Source organism: Muntiacus reevesi, chromosome 11 (assembly GCF_963930625.1).
Source record: "Muntiacus reevesi chromosome 11, mMunRee1.1, whole genome shotgun sequence".
NCBI classification, from domain to species: domain Eukaryota; kingdom Metazoa; phylum Chordata; class Mammalia; order Artiodactyla; family Cervidae; genus Muntiacus; species Muntiacus reevesi.
This window is the reverse complement of record NC_089259.1, coordinates 23,319,372-23,333,665: the sequence shown is the minus strand read 5'-3', so window position 1 is coordinate 23,333,665 and position 14,294 is coordinate 23,319,372. Positions and strand designations below refer to the sequence as shown.

At 37.6% G+C, this 14,294-nt stretch overlaps 1 non-coding gene across 1 annotated transcript; it reads right to left on the bottom strand.

The window, feature by feature from the left end:
* Positions 1 to 12,908: 12,908 nt before the first annotated feature.
* LOC136144568 (small nucleolar RNA U3) lies at positions 12,909 to 13,121 on the bottom strand. The gene has a single exon (XR_010658588.1). It is a non-coding gene; the product is annotated as a small nucleolar RNA U3 (small nucleolar RNA).
* Positions 13,122 to 14,294: the final 1,173 nt, after the last annotated feature.

The following is a 14,294-nucleotide window of genomic DNA, read 5'->3' as shown; positions in this document are numbered from 1 at the left end:
ACAAAATGATCTTTCACCTGCCCAGAGAGAAGCCAGTTTTTTCCAGGCAAGGTGCCCGTCACCTTGAAGAAGATATTTTAAACCTATTAAAGAAATCAAATAAAGAAAGAATCCTGTAGGAACATAAGTGGAACAAGATGATTTTAATAAAAGACTCTAACTTTAGTCAGCGCTAGGGACTTTAGGAGTCCAAATATTACTTTAGAATCTTTTCACCTAAATTTGAGATAGATCTTTTGCTTCATTAAAAAAAAATCTGTATTGGATGTTCTTATATGCTGAATGTTCTTTAGTAAAAATGAGTCTCAACAAATCAAGTGTTTGACCTCTGATTTACTTTATCTTTACTCTTATTTCAGTAGAACACACACAAGTGTTTAGAGATTCCAATGGATTTTTTAAATTGATGCATAATATACATAGAATAAAGCATGCTAAGTGTGAGATTTGCTTAAAGATGGAAATACAAGGAAAGAGAGAAGCATTTTGTTCGCAAAGAAATTCCTTGTGAGTCCTTGTGGAGAGTAAATGAGAACCATTGAAAATTCTGCTTACTTGAGACCAAATCCCTCTCTACCCCAGAATCTGAGTGAAGTAGAAGGTCTCTGGGAGGAACCCTTGGGATATTCTTGACTCTTCATTTTCTGTACAGGAATCCCCTCCAGACGTCATTCTCACTGAAGTGAAAACTTCTAGGTTTCCCCTGAAAGTTAGCCCATTTCTCCAATGAACAAATCTAGTTGTGAGGCTAGAAAGATTGATACTGAAGCTGAAGCTCCAATATTTTGGCCACCTGATGTGAAAAGCCGACTCACTGGAAAAGACCCTGATGCTGGGAAAGATTGAGGGCAAGAGAACTGGGCAACAGAGGATGAGACGGTTGGATGGTATCACCAACTCAATAGACATGAATTTGAGTGAACTCTGGGAGATAGTGAAGGACAGGGCAGCCTGGGGTGCTGCAGTCCATGGGGTCACAAGGAGTTGGGCATGACTTAGTGACTGAAAAACAACAAGTTGTGAGGCAGTTCTTTTTTATAAACCGAAATCTGCTTGTCTTCAGCTTTCTCTCATTGTTTCCTCTCAATTCTGCTCTCTGGAAAAGCAGCAAGTAAATCTGGTCTTTTCTGTACACAATTACCTCTCAAATATTTGAAGGCAGCTAATTATGTCTCCCCTTAAAATTTCCACATGCCAAAGTCTCCTGTTTTTTTCATTTTTAATGTTCACTTATTTGGCTATGCAGGGTCTTAACTGCGGCATGTGGGAGCTAGTTCTCTCACCAGGGATTGAACCTGGGCCCCCTGCATTTGGAGTGCAGAGTTTTAGCCACTAGACCACCAAGGAAGTCCAAAAGTCCCCTTGTTTTTTGAACTGTCTCTTGAAGAACACTTCTCTTCTTCTTGACCATCTTGTCTTAGAACCTTTCAATTTTTCAGTGTCCTTCTTAAATTGGGGTGTCCAAAATTGAAAGCAATATCCTGCTGTAATCAGACCAGTGGAAAACCCAGCGGGATTATTATTTTCTGTGATTTGGACACTATCATCTTACTAACGCAATTTGGATTTTTTTTTTTTAAATTTTAATAACTATTGATACATCAAATTGTTGGCTCCTGCTGGGGACAAGCAAAACTCTCAAATATTTTTCGTGTAAATCAGTGCCAAATTCTGTTTTTCCATTCTGTACTTAGGCAGTTGTTTTTAAAGGTAAACACAGAAGAGAACATTTTGGTTTTGTCTATCATTCCAAACTGTCAAGACTACTTTGAATCTTGATTTTATCATCAATCTTATTCATTCCCTGTTCCAGCTTTCTGTCACCTTCAGACTTGATGAAATATCTTTTATGTCTTCATCAAGTTATAGGAAAAAAAGCCAAACAGGACAGAGCTCTGTAGCTTGCCTCTAGAGATTCCCTCCAAATTCATGAACTTTTCTAGCAAATATTTTGGAGTACTTACTATATACCAGAAACCATGTCAAGAGAAAAGTAGGTTAGTTAAATATATGTGTATATATATACACATATATATATATATGGTCTCTGAAAAAATAAAACAAGGTATAGTCTTTGATTTTAACTTTGCTTTTCCATTTAATAGATTGTACACTGTTATTAATATTTTTAGGTTGAGGATCTTAAGCAACAATTATTCTATAAAGCTTTGATTTTTTCCATTATATCAGACACAAGAATAACCTGGAGACTTGATCAAACATCTGATTAAGCCAGGATATACTAAGTCTCTGGTAGATCTCTATACCTAGAATGTTATCGAAAGAGAGAGTAAACCTGACCAACATTTATCTTAATAAAACTGCCTGGATCCTTAGTGATCATCACATTTCTTATAAATGGGGCAACAAATATAGTCTGGGCTTTCCTGGTGGCTTAGTGGTAAAGAATCTGCCTGCCAATGCAGAAGACATGGGTCCGATCCCTGGGTTGGAAAGATCCTCTGGAGAAAAGTGGCTACTCACTCCAGTATTCTTGCCTGGAAAATTCCATGGAGAGGGGAGCCTGGCAGGCTACAGTCCATGGGGTCACAAAGAGTCAGATGTGACTTAGTGAATAAACAATAACAACAACAAATATAGTCCAGCATCTACTAGCTGTGTGACCTTGAACAAATAACTGATTTCTCTGACATTGTTTCTCCATCTGCATTGTGATAAGAACAATGAATACATCACACAGTTGTTATGGGGAATGGAATTATTTGGGTATGCAAATTATCATTAAAAATTAGTTCCCTTTCTCCTAAAAGCTCATTCACCATTTGACAGTCTCTTCAAGATTTTTTTCCAGAACTTAATCTTGTTAGTCTATATTCTTAATTCAACTACTTCTTCTTTTGCCAAGCAGGATCACATTTCTCTGTTTCCAGAGTTCAAGCCCTTCCTCATTCTCCGTGATTTTGCTGTGAGATCTCAGAAGGCTGAGATCACACCTGTGGTTCCTTCTGGGTTCTGGGATGTTCTTTTCTGGCTCCAGAAATGAGAATGCTTCTCTCATGTGACCAAGTCCCTTTCTACAGCTCCTCAGTGATGTTGGGCTACAATTTATTTGTTATATGTTTTTCTGCAGCTTTCTATTTGAATTCTTCTCTCCTTTCTGAAAACCATAAAAGTAAAAATGAGAACTAAGTGGTTTTGCCTACTTTCTGAGATCAACTAACTGAGATTAGCTATGCTAACTTTAAATGCTGATGGATCTATTAACCTTTTAAACTCTAAAAGATTATGGGTCTGTTAGGCTTGCTAACTCCACAAGCTAGTGGATCTATTCTCATGAATTTAATTTCAAACCATCTATCAGGGAGTACAGTCTCACAATTGGTGTCATCCAGTGCTTTTCCTGGATAGCATATTTAAAAGCAGAGACATTACTTTGCCAACAAAGGTCAGTCTAGTCAAGGCTATGGTTTTTCCAGTGGTCATGTATGGATGTGAGAGTTGGACTGTGAAGAAAGCTGAGTGCCAAAGAATTGATGCTTTTGAACTGTGGTGTTGGAGAAGACTCTTGAGAGTCCCTTGGACTGCAAGGAGATCCAACCAGTCCATCCTGAAGGAGATCAGTAGTGGGTGTTCACTGGAAGGACTGACGCTGAAGCTGAAACTCAAATACTTTGGCCACCTCATGCGAAAAGTTGACTCATTAGAAAAGACCCTGATGCTGGGAAGGATTGAGGGCAGGAGGAGAAGGGGACAACAGAGGATGAGATGGCTGGATGGCATCACTGACTCGATGGACATGGGTTTGGGTAGACTCCAGGAGTTGGTGATGGATGGTGAGGCCTGGCATGCTGTGGTTCATGGGGTCGCAAAGAGTCAGACACGACTGAGTGGCTGAACTGAGTGCCTTTCCAAAGTCTGGTTGAGAGAAATATTAACAGTATTTGTAATGGATTGCCTGAATGGTATGTAATCCTCATACCTCTCTCAGACTATATTACTTCCATCTTACTGTCCATCTCCCAAATTTTGTTTGTATATTCTTAGTAACTGTGCTCAGCTTGATAATGATTATATTTTATTCAGAAAATATAATTCCCATAGTAATTTGGTAATCATTCAACAATTAGACATATTCAGTGGTCATCACTGGTGCCTTCCCACCATGGTCTCTCTGTTCCTGAGTTCTTCATTTTGAGTGTGCTATTAATAATTATCTGGATTTTTTGTCAACTTGTTTCTCCAAGAAAAGTCCTTGTGTCTGGGATTCTGAGCTGCTTCTCTCTTGAGAAGGTCTGCCTGTGTTCATTACACTTGAATGACATCTGCACTTGGTATGACAGCTTTGGTCACACTACTTTCCACATGTCTTGATATAAACTGTTCCACTGTCTTCATCAAGGAAAAGTCTAAGGCCAGCCTGATTTATCTCCCCCTATATGGTACTTTCTTTCTTTCTGGACACATTAAGAGTTATTTCTTTTTGTTCAAAGTAGCTTAACTCTGCCATGTATCATTATGAACAATCTGTATCAAAATTTTCCAGAATCTAGTCATCTTTTAACCTGTAAGTTTTTCGTTTGGTGGGGGGTAGGGAGGTTCTCAGAGAAGGCAATGGCACCCCACTCCAGTACTCTTGCCTGGAAAATCCCATGGACGGAGGAGCCTGGTGGGCTGCAGTCCATGGGGTCACTGAGAGTTCGACACGACTGAGCGTCTTCACTTTCACTTTTCACTTTCATGCATTGGAGAAGGGAATGGCAACCCACTCCAATGTTCTTGCCTGGAGAATCCCAGGGATGGGGGAGTCTGGTGGGCTGCCGACTCTGGGCTCACACAGAGTCGGACACGACTGAGGCGACTTAGCAGCAGCAGCAGGGAGGTTCTCTTGTATTTTATCATTGAATACATAATATATTCCATTTTTTTGTTTGTTTCTGAACTTGTAGATTGTTAACTATCTTTATGTAGGACCCTCTTTTCTATATTCTATATATTCTATCTTTTTTCTACTTTCTCTACTTTCTGTATTTGTTATCTTAATTATAGTGATAATCTCAAGGGCCCCATAAACCACATCCATTAATAAGATGGAAAAATTAATTGATAAATGTCATGTGGGTTCTGACTGCCTCACCAGCCAGCTGTCTGCTCATCTCTCTCCCTCCTGGGCCTCCCTATTCTCTGAGACATAACAATATTGAAATTAGGCCAATTAATAAACTGACAATGGCCTCTTCCTCAAGTGAAAGGAAGAGTCACATATTTCACACTTTAAATCAAAAGGTAGAAGTGATTAAGCTTAGAGAGGAAGCCATGATGAAAGCTGAGATTGGCTAAACGCTAGTCTTGTTGGACTACTTTCCTTTGTTTCTGCATTTTCTCACCTCTCTAATTAAACTTATTCTTTGGCTAAAGTTTTTCCACAGACAAAAGGCAGGCAGAGGACGTAGTGGGGTGGGGTTGGGGAAGGACCATAGGGCCCTGCTCCTTTTCAAAATGGATACAAAGGATTTAGAATATTACATAAACTTAGTTGATAAAGCAGTGGCAGGGTTTGAGAGGATCAACTCCAATTTTGAAAGAAGTTCTACTGTGGGTAAAATGTTATCAAACACCATTGCCTTATTTTAAGAAAATTTCACAGCCACTTCCACCTTCAGCAACCACCACTCTTATCAGTCAGCAGCCATCAACATCAGGGCAAGACCATCCACCAGCAAAAAGATTATGACTCCTTGAAGAACCAAAGAATGGTTAGCATTTTTAACAATAAAGTATTTTTAAATTAAAGTATATGCAGTTTTAGACATAATACTACTGCACACTTAATAGACTACAATTATAATGTAAACATAATTTGCACTAGGAAACCAAAAAGTTTGTGTCTCTGTTCACTGTGATACTTGCTATATTGTGGTGGTCTGGAACTAAACCCACAATACCTCTGAGATGTACCTGGAATTGTTTTGCTGCTCCTTTTCATCCAGCTCATTTCAGGGGGATTCTGTCTAACGTGCCATTACTCCTGTCTCCCTTCCTGTTCAATCCTACTAGAATGTTTCCTACTTTCAACCCGGTTAAGAATTTAACATATTATATATCCTAACTACTTTTTCTATAGTCGGAGGAAGTGGTGGGAAGAAAAGAAACTGCGGTTTGCATTTTCCTTTGAGATTCTGTTATGGGTTTTATACCTGAGTTTGCGCCATTTCACCTGGGAATGGATCTAAAGCTCAAGGACATCATCCTCAAACTTTCCAGCCTGTGGCTCCAGTGCCTCCATGTCCATTAGAGTCCATGCTCTACACCTTCAGCTGGTTCTCTTTAGCTGCCACTCCCATTATTCCTCATTCAGAGGATACACTCTCATTCTGCTTCTCTCAGGCTCCGGGGGTACTTCTGTGTCATCTGAGGATTTTCTCAACATGTCAATGTGCCACCTAAAGAAAGTGGCAAGTTAAGTAACCCAGCTGAACAGCCCTTCCATGCTCTACTCCAAAATCTGTCTTTCCTCAGTTGCCAGGTTTTTACCTGTGCTGTATTGGGCTTCCCTTTCTCCCCATTCCTTGTTAGTTTTTTATTCTGTTTTGCTCATTTTGTTAGGTATTAGGGAAGGAAAATTCTGAGGTGCCATTTCAACCCTGCTTTGACTTCAAAGTCCTCCATGCTGTGTTTTGGGAGATGCACAGCAGAAACTTCTCTCCAGCCTCAGGACAGGAATGGTTGAATATCCAGGCAAAGAGTCTGTCTTCATCCTATGGATTCAGAAGACTGAGTAACCAATTACGTTTGTCACTTAGAATCTAATTGAGACCCGTTTCTAGCAAGGTGAACAAGAACATAGCAAATGTATTTTGGTCCTTTCCATATACCTGATTCAGTCTACTTTTCTTAACCTTATTTCCCTTTATTTTCTCACTTTTAAAAAGATCTTGCCTCATGGTAAGTGTCTTCGTGAATAATGTCAGATCCTTTATGGAAGAAGGTGAACTAAAAGTATTTAAATGAACACTTGCACCGACATTCCTCACCACCTCCCCCAAGGGGATAGATCTATTTCCTCTCTCTCCTAGTTTTGACAAGGCTCGAAAACAAAAACTTTGTGTTATTATCAGTATCCTTTCAGGGCTAGAGTTACTTTAGCTCTTGACATTACTCTTCAGGTTGATGCCAAAATTGTGTTTGTTCTTGGTTATGTGCCCTTCATTCCATCTGCATTGAAATACAATTTACTTCTGCTTTTCTTAAAATATCTGGTTCTCTTTGCATCCTAATACAGCCTAAAGATCCACAGGCAGCCTAGGTATAGGGTGGATAAGGTACCTGGATATTAATAGACTATCTAAAAATACTTATAGCAGAAAAATTTTGAGACTCAAAGCTATTTGGCTTTGAGAAGAAAAGCTGTATGTGTTTGATATGCCATCTGAAACCCGGGTAATAAATAGGAGAAGGAAAAATTACTTTAAAATTCTATTTGCCTATCTTTTAAAAATAAAATTAAGATTTCAGAGAAAGTTGATATTGCTTTGACACTACCTTTATCTCAGTTCCATCTGTGCTTTAGGTTCCCATGATCATGAATTTGATGCATCAATATTTGAATCGTTTACCAGCTTTGTATACTTAAATGTGTTCCTAAATACTATTTAAATTCATATACTAAGACTTACTTTCTGTGACTGCGGATAGAGTATTGTGCTCCTACATAAGGGCAACCCTCAACTCGAACACTGGATTCACCCAGTCTTGCTTCATCAAGAATATCCTGCCAGCATTTATTCCTTTGTCTTTCCTGTGTCATGAAAATCTCCCTCCCTATTGGATTGTTCCCAATGGCATAAAATGTGCTTAAACATTTCTATCTGAAAAAAACAAAAACCTGTTCTAACCTACCTCCCTCCTCAACTCCCATCACACCTCTGTCCTCATGTATCTCCCCAGTTCTGTGGACACATCTATATCCAGTTCCTCTCCTGTTTTCTCACATCCCCACTGGAAGTTTCCACCCTTACTGTGCCACCAAAACAGCTCCATCCAAGGCAGCTCCCTGTTGCCAGATCCAGCCATCATCCTCGGTCCTCATTTCACTTAATCCATCTGAATAATTTCACAGAGTTGGTCACTCTTGGCTTCTAGAATACCTTCACTTGGCTGTAAGAACATCCCTCTCTTGTTTCACCCACTCTCTTCCTGCTTCACCATCAGCTCTGTGTCTCCCCAGCCTCTAACCAATGGGACACCCAGGACTCTTTTCCTTCTCTTTTTTCTCTATCCTCCTCCCCAAACAGTTCCACACAAGTTTGTGGCTTCACCACCACTGATACACCAATAACTCTCTGAATTTGCATGTCATTCATGTTTTTATCTGTCAGAAGAGAAAAATCTCTCAAGACATTTCAGCATGACAGATATCTAATCCATTTCTTCCTCTTGGGGATATTCCTCCTGCAATGGTCTGTCTTTTTGTTTTGGTCTCATTTCTCCCTAAGTCGGCATGTTTGCACCAGAAGATCTCCTCTCCTCTCTATCCTGTGTTGGAATTTTTGTTTAATGGTCCACAGAGATTTTTCTTGTTTCATTTTCTCACTTCTATAGAGCATCATCCCCAACTGCATCTGGAGAAGGAGGTAAAATGTTTGAGATCTATGCATGTCTGAATATGGCTCCATTCCAATCTCACATTGTTTGAATATGTGACTTAGTATAGATAGATTCTGGTTTAGAAAGTATTTACCTTGGAATGCTTTAAAAAAGACCCCCAATGTTGTTATTTTCCTTTGTATATGATTTTTTGTGCTTTTTTTTTTTTCTTGAGGGAGGCTTTATTTACTTATTTATTTTTTTCCTCTTTGGACATCTTAAAATTTCACCCCAAGCTCAGTGCTAAAATTTTGTGCTAATATGTCTTGATGTGGATCTTCATCCTGCCATCATGCTGGACACTCGATGGCTCTGGCATTCTGAGAACTTGTATCTTCTGGCTCTGGGGAAGTTTCTTTAAATATGATCAATTTCTTCCTCCTCTATGTTCTTTCCTTTATTTTCTGGAACTACTATTATTCAGCTGTTGGACCCTCCAGATTGCCTCTAATTTTATCTTTTCTCTCTCTCTCTCTCTCTTTTTTAGTCTTTTCATCTATTTCCCACTTTCAGAGACTTCCTCTTATTTTCTAAACCTTCTAGTAGACTTTTCATTTCTATTATCAATTCTTTTTTTAACTAACTTCCAAGGTCTTTTTGCTCTCCAAATACTTCTTTGCATTCTGTTTCTGCTTCATGGTTGCAATACCTTAATGTTTTTCAAAAAATATTTCTTCTCCAATCTTGTCTCTATCTTCTTGCATTTCCTTTTCTATTTTTTGTTAGTTATTTTTTAGGGGGAAAAGAATTTTGTTTTTTATGTTGGAAACTTTTCTTAGCTGGTGGTCATTGGATTCTTGTCATATTCAAGAGTGGGGCAGGAAAAGCTGACTGGAGCTTTTGAATAAAGCAGTAAATCTGCAGGTGATTTGGCTGGGCTATTTTACTTGGGGACATGCCATTGTCTTTAGATCTTGTCTCTTAGCAAATTCAAACTCCTATGGAGGAATCTTCCAATTTCTGCTTTGAAGATATGAACCCGGTTGCTAGAAGGAAGGGATGGTAAGGGGCATTTATTTCCATTTCCAACAATGTACGTTTTCCTTCCCTTGGACATTACCCCATACAGAGTTATGGTTCACCTTCTCTAAAGGGTTAAACCTCCAGTCTTCTGCCAGGTGAGGAAAAGAGCTCTCCTGGCCACAAATAAAGAATGGATTACGAAGATCTACTTGCTCCTGAATAAACTTTCAATCCATCTTCTTTTGGCCCCTAATATTCCCTCTGCTTTCAGTACCTGGTACTACCAATGCTCAAGACTTTCTGTGATAACAAACTATTGTTATAGGGTCCTTCTTTCTTTCTTTGTTTTCGTGTGGCGTCTACAATTTTTTTTTTTTTTAATCCCTAAAGTGTTACTTAGTAAGATAAAGAGAAGAAGGAGAGGGAACATGTGTCTTCATTCTTTGCTTTATTACTTATTAATTTTTAAAATAATGTGTTCTCTCATATACATCTTTGTAATTTTGAAAACAGTTTTTAATATTTTCTTTCTATGGATTTATATCCTGATTAAGAAACCCTCCCTATCTCAAGTTTATAAAACTGTTAATTTTCTGTTGTTTTTTTTCTGTTAATTGTTAAAATATTTTCACAGGTAGATTTTTTAACCATTCTGCAATTGCTATTTAGTAGTGAAGTTGCTCAGTCATGTCTGATTCTTTGGGACCCCATACACTGTAGCCTATCAGGCTCCTCCATCCATGGAATTTTCCAGGCAAGAGTACTGGAATGGGTTGCCATTTCCTTCTCCAATTGCTATTTAAATATGATGAATACTTAAGAGTATTCTTTTTTTCCTTAGGCTCCGCTCTTCCTGGGATTCTCCAGGCAAGGATACTGGAGCGGGTTGCCAAGTGCTCCTTCACGGGATCTTCCCAACCTAGGGATCAAACGTGCATCTTCTACGTCTCCTGCATTGACCACAAGCACCACATGGGAAGTCCATCTGAAAATCTAGTGTTTCAATAACATCAATTGAGTGATTTATCTTTCTACCACTGATTTTTAATGCCAACTTCATTGTATTCAAAGTTTTCATATATGATTAGGTCTGTTTCTGATCTTTGTGATTTCTTAGATTTGTTTCTTTCTGCATAACCATCACTATCTTAATACTATAGTTATGCAAGAACTTGATATCTGGCAGGGCAAATGCTTGTTCTTTTTCTCAATTTTTGCTTTTTGGCTATTCTTAGATATTTACTATTCCATATAGATTTTAGAAGCAGATTTAAAATAAGGTGCCATACAATTTTTCTGGAGTGACATTGATTATAATTAGTAAGCCAACTTGTGGATAATTGATACCTTTATGATATCATCAAGTTTTTACATCTATATGCAAATATACTGCTCCATGTATTTAGATTTTCTTATTTCCATCAACATAATAGGTTGAACCATATGAAGTTATCCTTACTTGAAAAGTTTTGACTTACAAAAAAAGGAATTTCATATAGTTTAATCTAATAGGTTAAATATTCCAGAAAGTCTTTTACATCTTTTGGTACATCCATTTCTGTTACTTTCTTTTTTTTTTTTTCTTGTTATTGGGAATAGGGCTTTTTTCTTGTTATATATTCTGTTTACTAGGAATGCTGTTGATTTTGTTTCATTAATCTTAGAGCCAGCAACCTTCTCAACTATCTTGTTAGCTTTAATAACTGGTTCAGAGATAGAGAGCTTTCTTACTCTATTCTTTATTTTCTGGAAACATTTTATAAAAAAGGAGTAATCATTTTCTTGAGTTTCCCTGGTGGCTCAGACAGTAAAGAATCTGCCTGCAATGTGGGAGACCTGGGTTCCATCCCTGAGTTGGGAAGATCCTCTGGAGGAGGACATGGCAACCCACTCCAGTATATTTGCCTGGAGAATCCCCATGGACAGAGGAGCCTAGAGAGCTAGTCTATGGGATCGCAAAGAGTTGGAAATGACTGGGCATAGCACAGCCAATGATTAAGCATAGCACAATCATTTTCTTGCAGACTTAATAAAATGCACCCATAAAACCATCTGATGAGTGTAATTTTATAGGGGAAATGTAAAAAGTCAAAGTTGCATTTATTCAGATTTTCTATTCTTGAATAAATTTTGACAGTTTACATTTTCTACGTGCTTTTCATTTTATTTAAATTTATAGAATCATTCCATTAATTTGAAATAGTCTCATAATCTTAAGTCTCTATTATATCTGTAGCTCTGTTACTTTATTGTTCTCAATTGCTAATTTTAACTTTTCTTTAGCAATCAGTCTTGATAGAACTTTGACTATTTCATGTCTTTTCAAAGAACTAGCTATTGTTAACCACTTTAATTTTCTTGTATTTTTGATTAAATGCTTTCTGCTTTTGATTTTCTAATTATCTTATTACAATTTATTAATTTAATTCTTAATATCTTTTAATTCCTTAAGTTGAAAATAGATTATTGCTTTTTAAGGATTCTTGTCTAATACATACATTTATATATAAAATTTTCATTTAAGTACTGCTTTATCGGCATCCCATGAATCTTTAATATGCAATGTTGTTACTGTTCACTTCTAAATATTTCATATTTAATCCATGAATTAATTATTGGAGTTCTGAACATTCTTTTAAAAGTTGATATCTAAGTTTATTGTATTGTTACCAGAGAATGTGGCTTGAGTGATACTGAGTGTTTGCAATTTGTTGAGTCTTCCTTTGGGATCGAGGTCTCATCAATTTTTATAAATGTTTCAGTCTTGAGAAGAATGTGTATCTATTTCTTAGACCACAGTTCTATATATCTATTACATCAGGAAAGTTTATAGTGTTACTCAAATCTAACATCAATATATTTGGACTATAGATTTGTCTATTTAACCTTTCATTTTCCAAGAAAGGCATATAAAAAGATTTTACTATTATCACTGATTTATTCATTTTTCCATGATTTCCTCAGTGTCTGCTTTATATGTATTTGAGGCTAAGTTATTTAAGACTATAGAATTTTCTTGGTGGGAGAGTCTTTTTCTTAGGGTGAAATGTCTGTCTTTGTCCCTATCATGTAATTTGCTTTGAGCTCTATTTTGACCAAGTATTAATTTTTCAAATCAAGTATCTTTGGTTATTTTTTCCCTGTTGTAACTTTTTCATCCTTTTATTATCAATCTTTTCTTTAATGTCATTTTGCTTCATAAAGTTGCATTTTAAAAAATTTATCAATTTCAGAGTTGTTTACTTTTAATAAGTGAATTTAGCCCATGTGCATTACTTTTGATTACTGAAATATGTGGACTCATTTCTACCATTTTACCTTTCCTTTTTTTTATTTTTTTTCACTCAGACGGCGTTTTCTCCCTCTCACTCTCCCAAAAAGGAGAGAAGAACGATCATCAACGACCCGTGGCAGTTGCACAAGCAGCACCAAAGGCCAACTTCACGCTCAGGAGAAAACGCTGCGTCTCTTCCTCATGGTTTCGGGTGCTCTACACGATCAGAGAAACTTGTCTAGTAACAAACTATAGAAATGATCCCTGAAAGTATAGTCTTTTACCTTTCCTTTTGTATTCACCATGAGTTCTCTTCACTTTTTTCTTACTTCCTCCAGTCAGTTACAATCTAACAGCTCGTATCTTTTTTCACTTATGAGTAATTTTAAGTCATTATCTTGGATATCTCCTTTTTGCCACATTCACTTTTACCATTTTCTGGATTTCCTATTAATTAGGGGCTTCCCAGGTGGCTCAGTGGTAAACAATCCACCTGCCAATGCTGGAGCCAGCTGCAGGAGACATGGAAGTGTTTGATCCCTAGAGCTGAAAGATCGTCTGGAGGAGGAAATGGCAACCCACTCCAGTATCCCTGCCTGGGAAATTCCATGGACAGAGAAGCCTGTCAGGCTACGTTCCAAGAGATCACAAAGAGTCAGACACGACTGAGCAACTGAGCACTGGAGCATTAATAACATTATCACTTTTCACTCTATCCACCATCTGTCTTAAATTATCTTCCCGGTTTTTTATTTCTTAACTTTTCTTGGCTATGTCCTCCAGTTCTATCTTCTTGTTAGGTAATTTCTCTTCAACTGCATTAAATCCACTGTTCATTCTATCTCTCCTTTTCAAAAAAATTATTGATATTTTCAAGATTTCCAATGGTATCATTTTTTAATATGAGTTTGCCCTTAATACATGATCTTTATCACTGGAAGGCAGCTAGCAGTTCTTTGGTTGTTTTTTTTTTTGTTTGTTTGTTTTTTTACAAAAAAACCCCACAAGCAGCTTCAGCATGTATATTTTGTAATTCTTTTTAACTTCTTCAATATTTCTATCTCTTTGGGCATGAATTCTCCCATTTGTTACATCAGTTGACCGTTCTCAACTTTTATGCACTTCCTCATGTGTTTGTTAGTTTTGTCTGAGATCTTATCTCCTCCAGGAACTTTTTTTCTCATGCAAAGTCCTCATCTCCTGTGTTTTTCAGTTGCCTCAGTACAGGCCTCCAGGTTGAGCAGAGACAGACGAGTCTCCACGTGGAGGCTTGCAGGCTTTACCCTTGTGAGGAGGACTGGTTAGGGTGTTAAGGCCCACATACATTCTTGCAGAGGCGTTCTCACAGCAGTCTCTCTTTTCTTTCAAGACCACAGAAAGGTGCCACACTGTGGCTGCTTTCTGGGGTTTCACATAAGGTTAATTCAGGCCACCACTGTTAGGAGAGCTATCT